General features: G+C 30.4%; 1 long non-coding RNA gene across 1 annotated transcript; it reads left to right on the top strand.

The window, feature by feature from the left end:
• Window positions 1–273: 273 nt before the first annotated feature.
• On the top strand, window positions 274–11,968 carry LOC145240022 (uncharacterized). The gene is made up of 2 exons (XR_013862467.1): window positions 274–472; window positions 8,912–11,968. It is a non-coding gene; the product is annotated as an uncharacterized LOC145240022 (long non-coding RNA).
• Window positions 11,969–12,192: the final 224 nt, after the last annotated feature.

Raw genomic sequence — 12,192 nt, 5'->3', positions numbered from 1 at the left:
ATTAAACTTGGAAATACGATTTAAAAAAAAAAAGCGCGGATCATTCTCTGCATTAGCACCAATTTACTAATTCAAAATAAATCCTTAACATTTTATAAATTTACTAATTCTAAAGAAATCCAACAAGCCTAAAATATTGACAAATATAATCTAAACGGATATTTTTACACGAGAAACTAAATACTTATTACACCGTGTTACGATAACTGAAATACGTGTTTCTTTTTTAGCAGTTGATTTTCTCCTTGAGTAATTTCACGTTTAAAGCGTTTTTTTTTTGTTTGTTTTTTTTTTTTTTTCATGCATTTATATTTCCATATATATTATTTCTTACCGAATTGGACACACAAAACAAAAAGTGTATCAATTTACCAAAAAAATCCTAAGAAACAAAACAAATTTTGTTTTACACACTAAGAAAAAACAAACGAATTCATCCCGATTTTTTAGTATTGAATTCCTGAAATGAAAGGTAAGTTTTTTTTTTTTTTTTGAAGATTAAAAAATCAATTCAATAATTTTGTAAACAATCTCAAATAATTCTATTGCAATCTAATAAAAAGTGTTGATTATGTCAGTAAAAAATAAGGGTCTAATTAGAAAAATAAAAAAAATCTGTATATTACTATTATTTCGTAAAAGGTTTGATTCTGAATTTCTTTATTATTTCGGTCGATGTAACCGCCGACCGTCTCCAGGTGTATCTTGTCGAACTCAGAAATGTCTAACATATCTCGAATTAAACGTTTTTAATTCAAGAGGTCGTGTGCTATCGTTATGTCATCCATGACTGGGTAGAATGCACGACTTAAAATGTGTGAAAAACTAATCTGAAAGGACAGACGACACTAAGCATTCATAGGATTAGGTCAGTAGTAAATCAAGTTTAAACCACCAATAAAAAGTTCAAAACAATTTTCTTAAAAAGCGCAAAAAAATAAATGTAGCTTTCACTTTGGAAAAAGCTTTGGATATTTATCACACAGAATCAGTATTCACCGTCGATACTCTGGACTGACTACGTACGTCATGAAGTATCCGAGTTGATTATTATTAATCTCAGCTAATCAACTTAAATAATTTTTCGATATATTTTAATCTGAGAAAATGTGTGATTTATTTATTTTTTTTTTTGTTCTGGGATTAAGTTATATATATATATTTTTTTTAATGCGATTTTAATTCTTTCAATACGCTGTAGGATGCAAGGGACTTATCGGATGATAAATCCCTAAGTTCCTGTCCATCAACTTCGTCATCTCTTAGAATATATATAAAGAGGAAGTCTCGAAATAAAGACAAAATGTTGATGAACACACAATACGGTTTGTTCCTTCTTATTTCTCTCTCTCTCTCTCTCTCTCTCTCTCTCTCTATATATATATATATATATATATATATATATATATATATATATATATATATAATATATATATATATAGATAGATAGATAGATAGATAGATAGATAATTTGGAAATATTCTTTATTCACTTATATTTCCTTTTTATATATAGCAATCCTAATTTAAGAAGCTCAATGTAATTACAGAGCATAGAATGAATGACAAAAATCTATATTCCAAATTTCCTGATGCTGTCCATCTTACAATTTATTCCTTTAATTCAGTTGACACTTACAATTCTCGACAATATCTGTTTCGTAGCACAAAATCAATCACTTAATTATTATATCAATTAGTAAATCTTTTTTACCCTTAATTCATTAGAAGAAATAGCGACAATCAATCAACTAAAAAGAAATAAAATGCGTTTGGACATGATTAAAAAATGCGAAAATTGGAGGAGAAGCTGCAAATATCTTATAGTTTGCTTACATTATGCCATCATGAAATTTAGAATATAGACTTTTGTCATTTATTCATTATATATATATATTTTTTTTTTTTTTTTTACACAGTGATCACCACTTATCAAGGCCCGGAAGCCACTCCGGGATAAGGGTTATTGCAAGTACATTACGTTAGTGAGGAGATTTACTGAAATGTTTACTTAAGGGGGCAGTTCATTAGGAATTTGTTAACATTGGACTTGAAGACAACCAAGGTGTAGTCAGGTGGGAAGCAGGCAGACGGAACAGAGTTCCACAGGCGTGCAGTTCTAAGAAAGAAGCTTTGTTCATGGAATCTGCGTTTTGATTTAGGCACAGATAAAGAGTGGGGGAAATTTTTCACAGTGGATTCAGCTAGACGGGTGTTTTTCGTGAAAGATTGGCGAGGGGGGACCAGAGATTGAAGTTCAGACGAGCATCTGCCATGGAAATAACAATAAAACAAGGACAGGCTCGCAACGTCTCTTCTGTGGGAGAGAGGTTGCAGGGTAGAGAAAAGGGCATCCCCCACTAAGCCACGAAGTCTATTTTGTACTCTGTCAAGACAGGATAGGCTGTCCTTAGCAGCTCCTGCCCAGATATGGCAACAGTACTCCATCCTTGGACGTACTTGGCTTTTATATAGATAGAGAATTGCATTCGTAGTGAGATATCTTCTGGAGCGGTAGAAGGATCCCACCATCTTTCCAGCGACCTTGGCAACAGACTTGATGTACGCGTTCCATTTCAGATCAGAAGTAAAGGTCAAACCCAGAAGCTTGTCAAAACACGGGGCCTCACCCAGACGAGAGCCATCCATCACAATTGATGCCAGATGGGGGTCAGAGCGTTGATGATGTAAGGATAGGAGTTTGGTTTTGGATGCATTAAAGGTAACCAGTCACATCTTCCCCCACTGAATCACGTGCTCGAGATCAGAGGAGAGAGAATCAGAGAGAACTTTGTCATTTACAGCCTTTGATGTGTTGCCGTAGATGGTCGTGTCATCAGCATAGATGTCAACGAATGATTTAAGTATGTGTTTAGGGAGGTCATTGATGTAGATTAGGAAGTAAGTTGAGCCAAGGATTGACCCCTGAGGGACTCCAGCATTTATATTGCAGGCTTCCGATTTTTGTCCATCTACCACTACTCTTATGAGCCTATCGGAGAGAAATGATTTAATGATTGAGAAAACATTTCCAGTTATACCGTAGCTGGAAATCTTGTGAAGTAGACCCTTATGCCATACCTTGTCGAAGGCCTTTGATATGTCGAGAGCAATTGCCCTAGAAAGGAAGCCTTTGTCAAGAGATTCACTAATCCTATATGATATAACCGTCAGCACATCTGCGGTAGATCTAGCAGAGCGGAAGCCATATTGTGTGTCACTAAGAAGGTTATTCCTGCTGAGGTGGTTGACTATTTCTCTATTTAATATGGATTCCAGCAACTTACTCATAACACACAGGAGACTTATTGGTCTGTATTGAGAGGGAGATGACTTATCACCTGAATTCTTAAATACAGGGCAAACTGATGAGGTCTTCCAGGTAGTCGGAAAGCACTTCTCCTTAAGGCAGCGCTTAAATAGTTTCGTAAGTATGGGAGCAAGTTCTGGTTGAAGCTTTTTTAACACTATAATTGGGATGCCATCAGGGCCAGTTGCTTTACTGGAATCTAGGTTCTTTATTAGCTTGGCGACCTCATGCACGGATATTTGTATGTTACCTAGCTTGTTCTGTGTTATAGGAGAAATATATATATATATATATATATATATATATATATATATATATATATATATTCGGTACTAGTGCACTTATTGATCCGTGCTGAAATAATAACGTTATTATTTAAAAAGCCATTCTTAACATGGGGATGAGAGGATGTTTTGTACCTATTCTATATTTTAACCTTACAATTGAATAAAAAAAAAACATATGAAACTTTAATTAAACTTGGAAACATGGTTTAAAAAATAGTGCAGATCAGTAAGAGCACTAGCACTATATATATATATATATGTATATATATATATATGTGTGTGTATATATATATGTGTATATATATATATGTGTATGTGTATATATATATGTGTGTGTATATATATATATGTGTATATATATATGTGTGTATATATATATGTGTATATATATGTGTGTATATATATATATATATATATGTATATATATGTGTGTGTGTGTGTATATATATATATGTGTATATATGTATATATATATATTCATGTATATATATATATATTCATGTATATATATATATATATTCATGTATATATATATATATATATATATTCATATATAATATATTTATATATATATAATATATTCATATATATATATATATATATATATATATATATATATATATATATATATATATGACTACTTCATTTAATCACATAAATTAATATATGAAAATATAATTTTATGCATAAATTTTCAGTATTTGCTTCAACAGTATAGGTAGAGCTAGGTAGTAAGTTATAAAAATATATATGGCAATTAAGCTACACAAAGTATTCCGCGTTTCATTCTCATGAGAATTGGTCAGGCATAGCTTATTTGCCATATTCTAAGAGAGGAGGAACTTGGACACAAACTTAGAGATGAATCATTTGATGAGTCCCTTGCATCCTACAGCTTATGATTAAAGGTCTCTGTCTGCTCCAGATATAACACAATCATGCAACACATGTCTTCCTTCTATAATTTTTTTGTAAACTTCCATTGGAGCTGCAAAGGGTTGTAATGTCTTTGGTTCTACATCATGCTATAATTGCGTTCCTTCAAACTTCCGTGCTAAATTGTCGCTTGCTAGGAGCCAACTTTGCGTTTTTCTTCTTGTCTGATTGTGTAACGTGTCTATTTTAAATCTTTCTTTTGTTATGTTTATTGGATATGTGCTGATAACTATTTCCTAGTGTTTGTTTATGTTAGCACTCCAATGTTATTGTTACGTTAAATATTTAACTTTGTTATATACAGGTTTTTGAATTTCATTTATTTGCAAAAGATCTAACTAATTTGTATATGGTTTTAAAAATTCATTTTGATTAATTCCCTGTTAGTTTTGTTTCAGTTTTCTTATGGGATGATCATTTTTAGTTAACTATTACGTGTAATTATATTCATGCAGATATTCAACATGATTTATACTTGCATAATATTTGCTAAACAGCTTATAGTAAACACAAACATCTTTGTTAATAAATTTATGTATACGTATATATTTTTGTTTAAAAAATTCTTCCTACCAAACTCCTCCATTAGTTCTTGATCTACAGACATGAAACTTAATATATAGGGTATTCGAACCTATAGGAAACTTTATATTTGCTTTTAGCTGGGAAAATCGTACAAGAGTGAAAAAAAATTTTTAATTGGAATTTTCCAGGTGAAGGTCAACTGACGGCATTAAAAATGTGAACGCATGACATAATAGCTATTGCTCCATGTTTATTTTTTAGCTTTCCAGTAAACCAGGTAAAGGCCGACCGATGACATTACGAATATGCATATGTGAGTTTTAGCTTTGCAATAAACATTTTCTCATAGTACAGTTATTAACGTCACAGGAAAAAGTAAATCATAAGCTAAAATTTTAGTTTGGATTTCGGTGGTTTTGTACAAGTCATGTTTTTTTTAACTTTTTAAATCATTACTATATATTTAGTCCAATATAATATAATAATGAATACGAAATTTGCATTAATCCAAATATCATATTTAGTGTATTTTATGACCGGGCAATGTTAAGCAATCTGCTAGTATATATATATATATATATATATATATATATATATATATATGATTCTTTGGCGGGGTACAGAATTTAAATATTGCAATCATGAAGGGAAGACCTTTATAATTAATGATTAAAAGCATATGAAAATAAAGTAAAATGAATGAAGAAGAGGAGAGAAGCGAAACAAAGGGGAGAGTCAACTGATCAGTTTTACCCTCACTTTCTCAAAGCTGTACTGAGAGATTTTGCTAAAAAAACAGGGAGCATCGAAAATATGTACAATTTAAAATAAAATTTCGTTGCATTCCATTTTGTGTTGGGGAAAAATGGGGGAAAGCTATTAAAATAAAGTGAGGTTATATTACTTGAAGATCCTAGAGAGTAATCACGCTCAAACACAAGAGGCATTTCCTCTGTATACTTATGAAGGAGAGTGTAACTCGTCCATAGCTTTCCTTGATGTTTAAGTAACAAAACACCATCTAGTTACCTTACATCAGTTTACCGCAAACTTACATTTACAGGACTTCATACACACTGGGATTCATTTTGCCTCTGAAAACGTAAGATCAATTTAATTTGGACCCTAAGACATTGTGCTGTTATGATGTTCTTAAAATCAAAATTGGACGAGGAATTTAAAATAACTACTGATACCCTAGCCAAGAATTAGTACCCTCTGCATGTGATTAGGTCAGTTATGCAAAGGAAAGTAGCTCAGTTCCTGTAACCAAAATTAAACCAGTTAATAAATGTCTAATATATCTACGTTTACCATGGTTAGGCACAGTAAGTGAGGAATTTGCAAAACAAATTGGCTGAACAGTGCAAAATTGTTATTTGCTTCAAATATGTGTGCTGTCTTCTCTCTGAGGACATTAATGCCATCCTCTCGAAAAGATGTTACCGTATCATAATAATAATGTAATTTACAATTTTGAATGTAGTTACAGTGCCAAATATATGGGTAAAAAAACATTGAGATTGGACGGAAGAGTCCAACAGCACGTAGCTACCAAAATCAGAAATGGGACATACCAAGCAACAGACGTAATTTCCAACACATATACGTCTTCAATCACTGACCATCTCATTAAAAAACCCGTCATGTGCAGCGAACTTTAGCACAAACTCATTTTCTATCCTGATTCGTACTCATAATTCCATTTAAAGATCTTGGAGACTGTACATGTTTTGTTGAGAAAGCCTTCTCTCTATAAACAGAGGGAATACCTTTTGGGTTTGAGCATGATTAGTCTCTAGGATCTTCGAGTAATATAACATTGCTTTATTTTAATCGCTTCCTTCATTTTTTTCCACACATAATGGAACATAACACAATTTAAATTGTACATATTTTCGATTCAGCCCTTTAAAAAAAATCCCTTGAGACAACTTTGATAAAGCGATGGCAAAACCGGTCAGCTGACTCTTCCCTTTTTCTCTTCTTCACCTCTTTTACTTTATTTTAAAACGCTTTTTTTTCATGAATTATAAAAGTCCCCCCTTCTTCATGATTGTGATATATATATATATATATATATATATATATATATATATATATATATATATATATATATATATATATATATATACTAGTGGTCAATTTCTCATCCCCAGACCTTATGAATATTTATCTTGTCATTAATACTAGCAGCTATAATGGAGATGAAAGTATATAATTTCTACACAGAAGGTTAGCATCTCCATTATAGTACTTATGACAATATAAATATACATAAGGTCTGGGAATCAGATCAGCATTGCCATCAGTATATATATATATATATATATATATATATATATATATATATATATATATATATATATATTGATTTTTTTAACGATAATTACGATTAAGTAGCGCTTCTCAGAAAATCGCCCATATTTGTTTTTATAAATAATACTTTTATTTATTTTTATTATTTTTATATATATACAAGCAGTAAACACTATTCAATTATAATTTTAATCTGCACAAAATAAAATACATGGACCTACTTGTTGGGGCAAAAAGATAATTTCTTTCCTCATATTTACGTTTTATTTTTAACACAACCAAAGAGTCATAGTTTGTTTTGCCTCTATAAATACAAAAAAGTTATTTCCCATCTGATTAGTTTCGAAATGTCATGAAAAAGTCCTCAAACATGAATAATACAACATTTTTAAATGAAAGGAAGTCTATTTACAAAAAATTAAATTATTTTTCAACTTGTGTTAAAACTTGTATTACATTATTTGCTCAATACTCTTTATAAAGATTTTTATTAATTAAACTCTGTTAAGGTATATCAATTTTCGAACACAATGATAATTTTTAAAGTGTTTTCATTGTTAAATATGATTATTTTTTGTAGAGCCCTTTTGAAATTGTCGTTTATTGAAAGTCATTTAGTGCTCGCGTGTATTTCTAATGTTAAAGACTGCAACGATGCTGCAACTGATTTTTTTTTATCAAATGCAAAACACTGATCCAAACAAAAAAAATCAGTAAACCGAATGCTTATTTGAAACAGGTTAAATTCAAAACGTGATTGCATGGCTCGGACCCAAGGGTGGTGTCTCAACATTCTATCACACCTATAAATTATGCTTTACATAATGTGATATGAATAACAGGTTTCTTTTTTTGTTTTCCAGTAACAAACTTTGATTATGTTTTAGATTTCAATTGTTCGTCCTTGTATTATTTCATATCTGTATTTAAATAGTATATACATATTTCTATTGTATAATATCTATTAAAATAATATATACATTCTTTTATTGTTTTATATATCTGTTAAAATATAGCCATCCTATTTTGTTTTATATCTCTATTAAAATCATATATTCGTGTTTTTCTTGTTTTATATGTCTATTTAAAAAATATATTCGTATTTTTATTGTTGAATGTCTCATAAAATAATATATTCGCCTTTTTGTTGTTTAATATCTATACTAAAATAATATATTCACTCTTTTATTTATTAAAGTCATCCTGTTTTCATTTGTATTGTTTTGAATTCTAGTATATAATGAAAAATTACATTAATAATGAAAATACTCAAATTGTTTAATATTTATATTAAAGTCATCTTATTTTTATCTCTATTAAAATTACCCTGTTTTCATTTGTTTGTATTGTGGGGAATAACAAACATATGAAGAGAAATTATGTTTATAATAATAATAGTATAATTATTTAATATTTCTATTAAAGTCATAACGAAAATAGTCAAATTGCTTAATATTTCTATTGAAGTCGTCTTATTTTTACTTTAAATATCTATAATATAATAAAATTGCAATTTTATTTATTTTTATTTACAGATAATGTTGAATTATCGATTGGGGAAGAAACTATTCCTATGACAAATGACATACATCAATTGAAGGTATTTGTAAATAATACAAACCAAGAAAAATATTTTTCAAAGAATCAAAGATCAAGAAACACACACTATCACATTCTTGAAAAAAAGATTCTTTTAACTTATTCTTCATTTTATAGAATACACGTTAATAAAACATGCAATCACAAACTGGAGAAAAGATACATTCATGTGAAGTATGTGGCTCTTGTTTTACCAAGAAATCACACTTAGAGGCACATGTGAGAACTCACACTGGAGAAAAGCCACATTCTTGTATAGTTTGTGGATCTTGCTTTGCAAAGAAATCAGATTTAACGCGACATATGAAAACCCACTCAGGTGAAAAGCCATATTCTTGTGAATTATGTGATTATTCTTGTTCTGATAAAGCTAATTTAGGGAGACACATCAAAATACACAAGGGAGAAAAACCATATGCTTGTAAAATATGTGCATCTTCTTTTACTGCTAAATTTAATTTACAAAAACATATGAGAAATCACAGTGGTGATAAACTATTCTCTTGTGAATTATGTAAATTTTCTTGTTCTTTAAAATCAGGATTATTTATACACATGAGAACTCACGCTGGTGAAAAGCGGTTTTCCTGTGAATTATGTGAATATTCTACGTCTGATAAAGCCAATTTTAGGAGACACGTCGAAACTCACACAGGAGAAAAGGCATATTCTTGTGAAATATGTGGCTCTGGTTTTACCAGAAAATCTAGTTTAGAGAAACATATGATTACTCACAGTGGTCATAAGCCATTTTCTTGTAAAGTTTGTGGATATTGTTGTTACCAAAAATCAAATTTAGTTGTACATGTGAGAAAACATACTGGGGAAAAACCGTATTCTTGTGAAGTGTGTGGATATTCTTTTGCTAAAAAGATAACTTTAACTTCACATATGAGAACGCATACTTAAAGGGACGGTTGTAATCTTAAAAAGATCTCTCGGTTGGAGTGTCTAAAATAGCAGGTGTATGTTTGGCGTCTGGTAGGATGCCCTATCCCTGGCTTAAACAAAATAAGAAAAATGAAACAAAGAGAGAAATAAAATCCAATGTAGCAGAAATTCTGGGAAAATCAACCTGAAATAACAGTTGGAAATGACTTATAAACCATACATTACGACCATGTAATCCCTACAGTCACCTACATTAAAATGATGATGTCAAACCTGACATAGTTATATGGAATAAGTCAGAGAGAGTTGCAACCTTGGTTGAAGTGAGTGTTCCTAATGATGGAGGTCTGAACAGAGCTGAAAGAGAGAAACAGACCAAATATCAAGGTCTCATGTATGATATGAAAAGAAACTGGAATCTTAGGGAGATATCAATCATACCAGTTATTATAGGTGCCACAGGGCTTATGAAGAAGAACCTGAAGTCCTACCTAACTAATATTCCTGGTGAACCAAGTGCTATAGAGATACAGACAATTGCACTTAAGAGTACAACAAGGATGCTAAAAAGAGCTCTCGGTTGGTTTCAATAAAAAGCAGGACAATTTTGGCAGCTGGTTTTACTGCCCCATACCCAGCGTTACAATCTTCAAAGGAAGAAAATTAAAAAATAAATAAAATAAAACTTGAATGCCTACTAGACATCATCTAGTGTCTAAGATATCTTTGTACAGAGGTTTGTCAGGACAACTAGGTTTCCCCTTAAAATAAAGCCTTGCTAAATATTCCAAATCTCATAGTATTCAAAACCTACATAAAACCTAGGTATGACATCCCATACATTTGCTTATATGAGGAATGGACGTTCCCTATCAGTAACAACACTAAGCTGGTTACTCAACCAGCCTAAATGAATTCTACTTTTGGAATCTGTTAAGACAAAGATGCTGAAAGAAGTATATACTATACCGTAGTTAACTTGTCAATAAGTGAAAAAAAATTGATGAGAGATACAATGAAGGAGCTTTTAAATATATAAAGCTTGGGTGTTAGCCCCAGAAAAAGGGGCTTTAGGTTTTTGAAAACTTCAATTGGACTAACGAGAAAAATAAAATAAAGTTCGTTCATGCGAACTATGTAAATATTCTTTTCTCTTTTTCTCTAACACACTGGAAAAAAAGATAAAATGTTTTTTGCTGAAAAGTCATTCTTGTGTAGTATGACAGAATGTTCAAAAACATGGTGTTCTGTCTCCTCAAGCCATCGGCAGGTTTCTCATTATGCAATTAGGGATACCTCCTCTATGAAGGTAGCTTCTGATATGAAATAAGAAGCCGTGGACAATGTGGAACTAATACAAAATGAATAAAAAAATAAACCTACATACTTAACCCATTTATACACAAAATTATTTAAATAGAAAATCAACTAAAAAAGAACAATGAATTTAGAAAATTGTTAGACGGTGTAATCATTAGTTCCTCCCTCATGTTCGTTCATTAAATTTTCTAAATTCATTGTCCTTTTTTAGTTGATTTTCTATTTAAATAATTTTGGGTATTCATAGAGAAGCCAAGAAACGACTATATGGTCTATATACACACACACAAGAAATAAATGTTACCGTAACCAATAAAAGTTAATTTTATACTTAAGAAATTCTGCAGAAATAAGCAGGCACCTCATTGGTTGGTTTGACTACCCACAAGTCTGCAGAATTGTTTTCCTATCAAGTTTTGATTATACTTTTCAATGCTTTCTCTTTTTTGTGTCTAATTCATTAAAAACTATATGAATATATAAAAATGGGGTTATTTTTTGTTAAACTGAACATTTCAGTATTAATTACTCAAACTACTGCTAAATTCTAAAATGAGAACAGTAATCCGAACAATCCAAGTAATTCTCATATAAAAAAAATTTGAAACAATATTTCATATTTTCCAATTTTAATGAAATTTTAAGTATTTATCAAATAATAATCGCAGAATATAATGAACCCATTATTTTTTTTTTAATCTTAGTGAAAATTTATTATTTTGTTTCAACAAAAAAAAAACATTTATGCTATGGTTTTCAGTAGTAAAAAAATTATGAATTTATTGTTGCTTTTTTTTAAATAAATGATTGTAAATTGTAACAATAACATTACAGACAATGCCCCTAAGTTCATCTTAATGAATTCGATATAACTCGTAGTAAAATTAATTTCTCGAATTACTGATATTATCATTGACTTAAGAATTGCTCATTTAATATTTTTTCAGGAAAGAATTATAATTGCAAAAAACATTTCTACTTTTTTTAGATTGTGTTTTGCTTTTCC

Source organism: Euprymna scolopes, chromosome 19 (assembly GCF_053919585.1).
Source record: "Euprymna scolopes isolate OS-2025 chromosome 19, ASM5391958v1, whole genome shotgun sequence".
In the NCBI taxonomy this organism is placed as follows: Eukaryota; Metazoa; Mollusca; class Cephalopoda; order Sepiida; family Sepiolidae; genus Euprymna; species Euprymna scolopes.
This window is presented reverse-complemented; position numbering and strand designations above follow the sequence as displayed.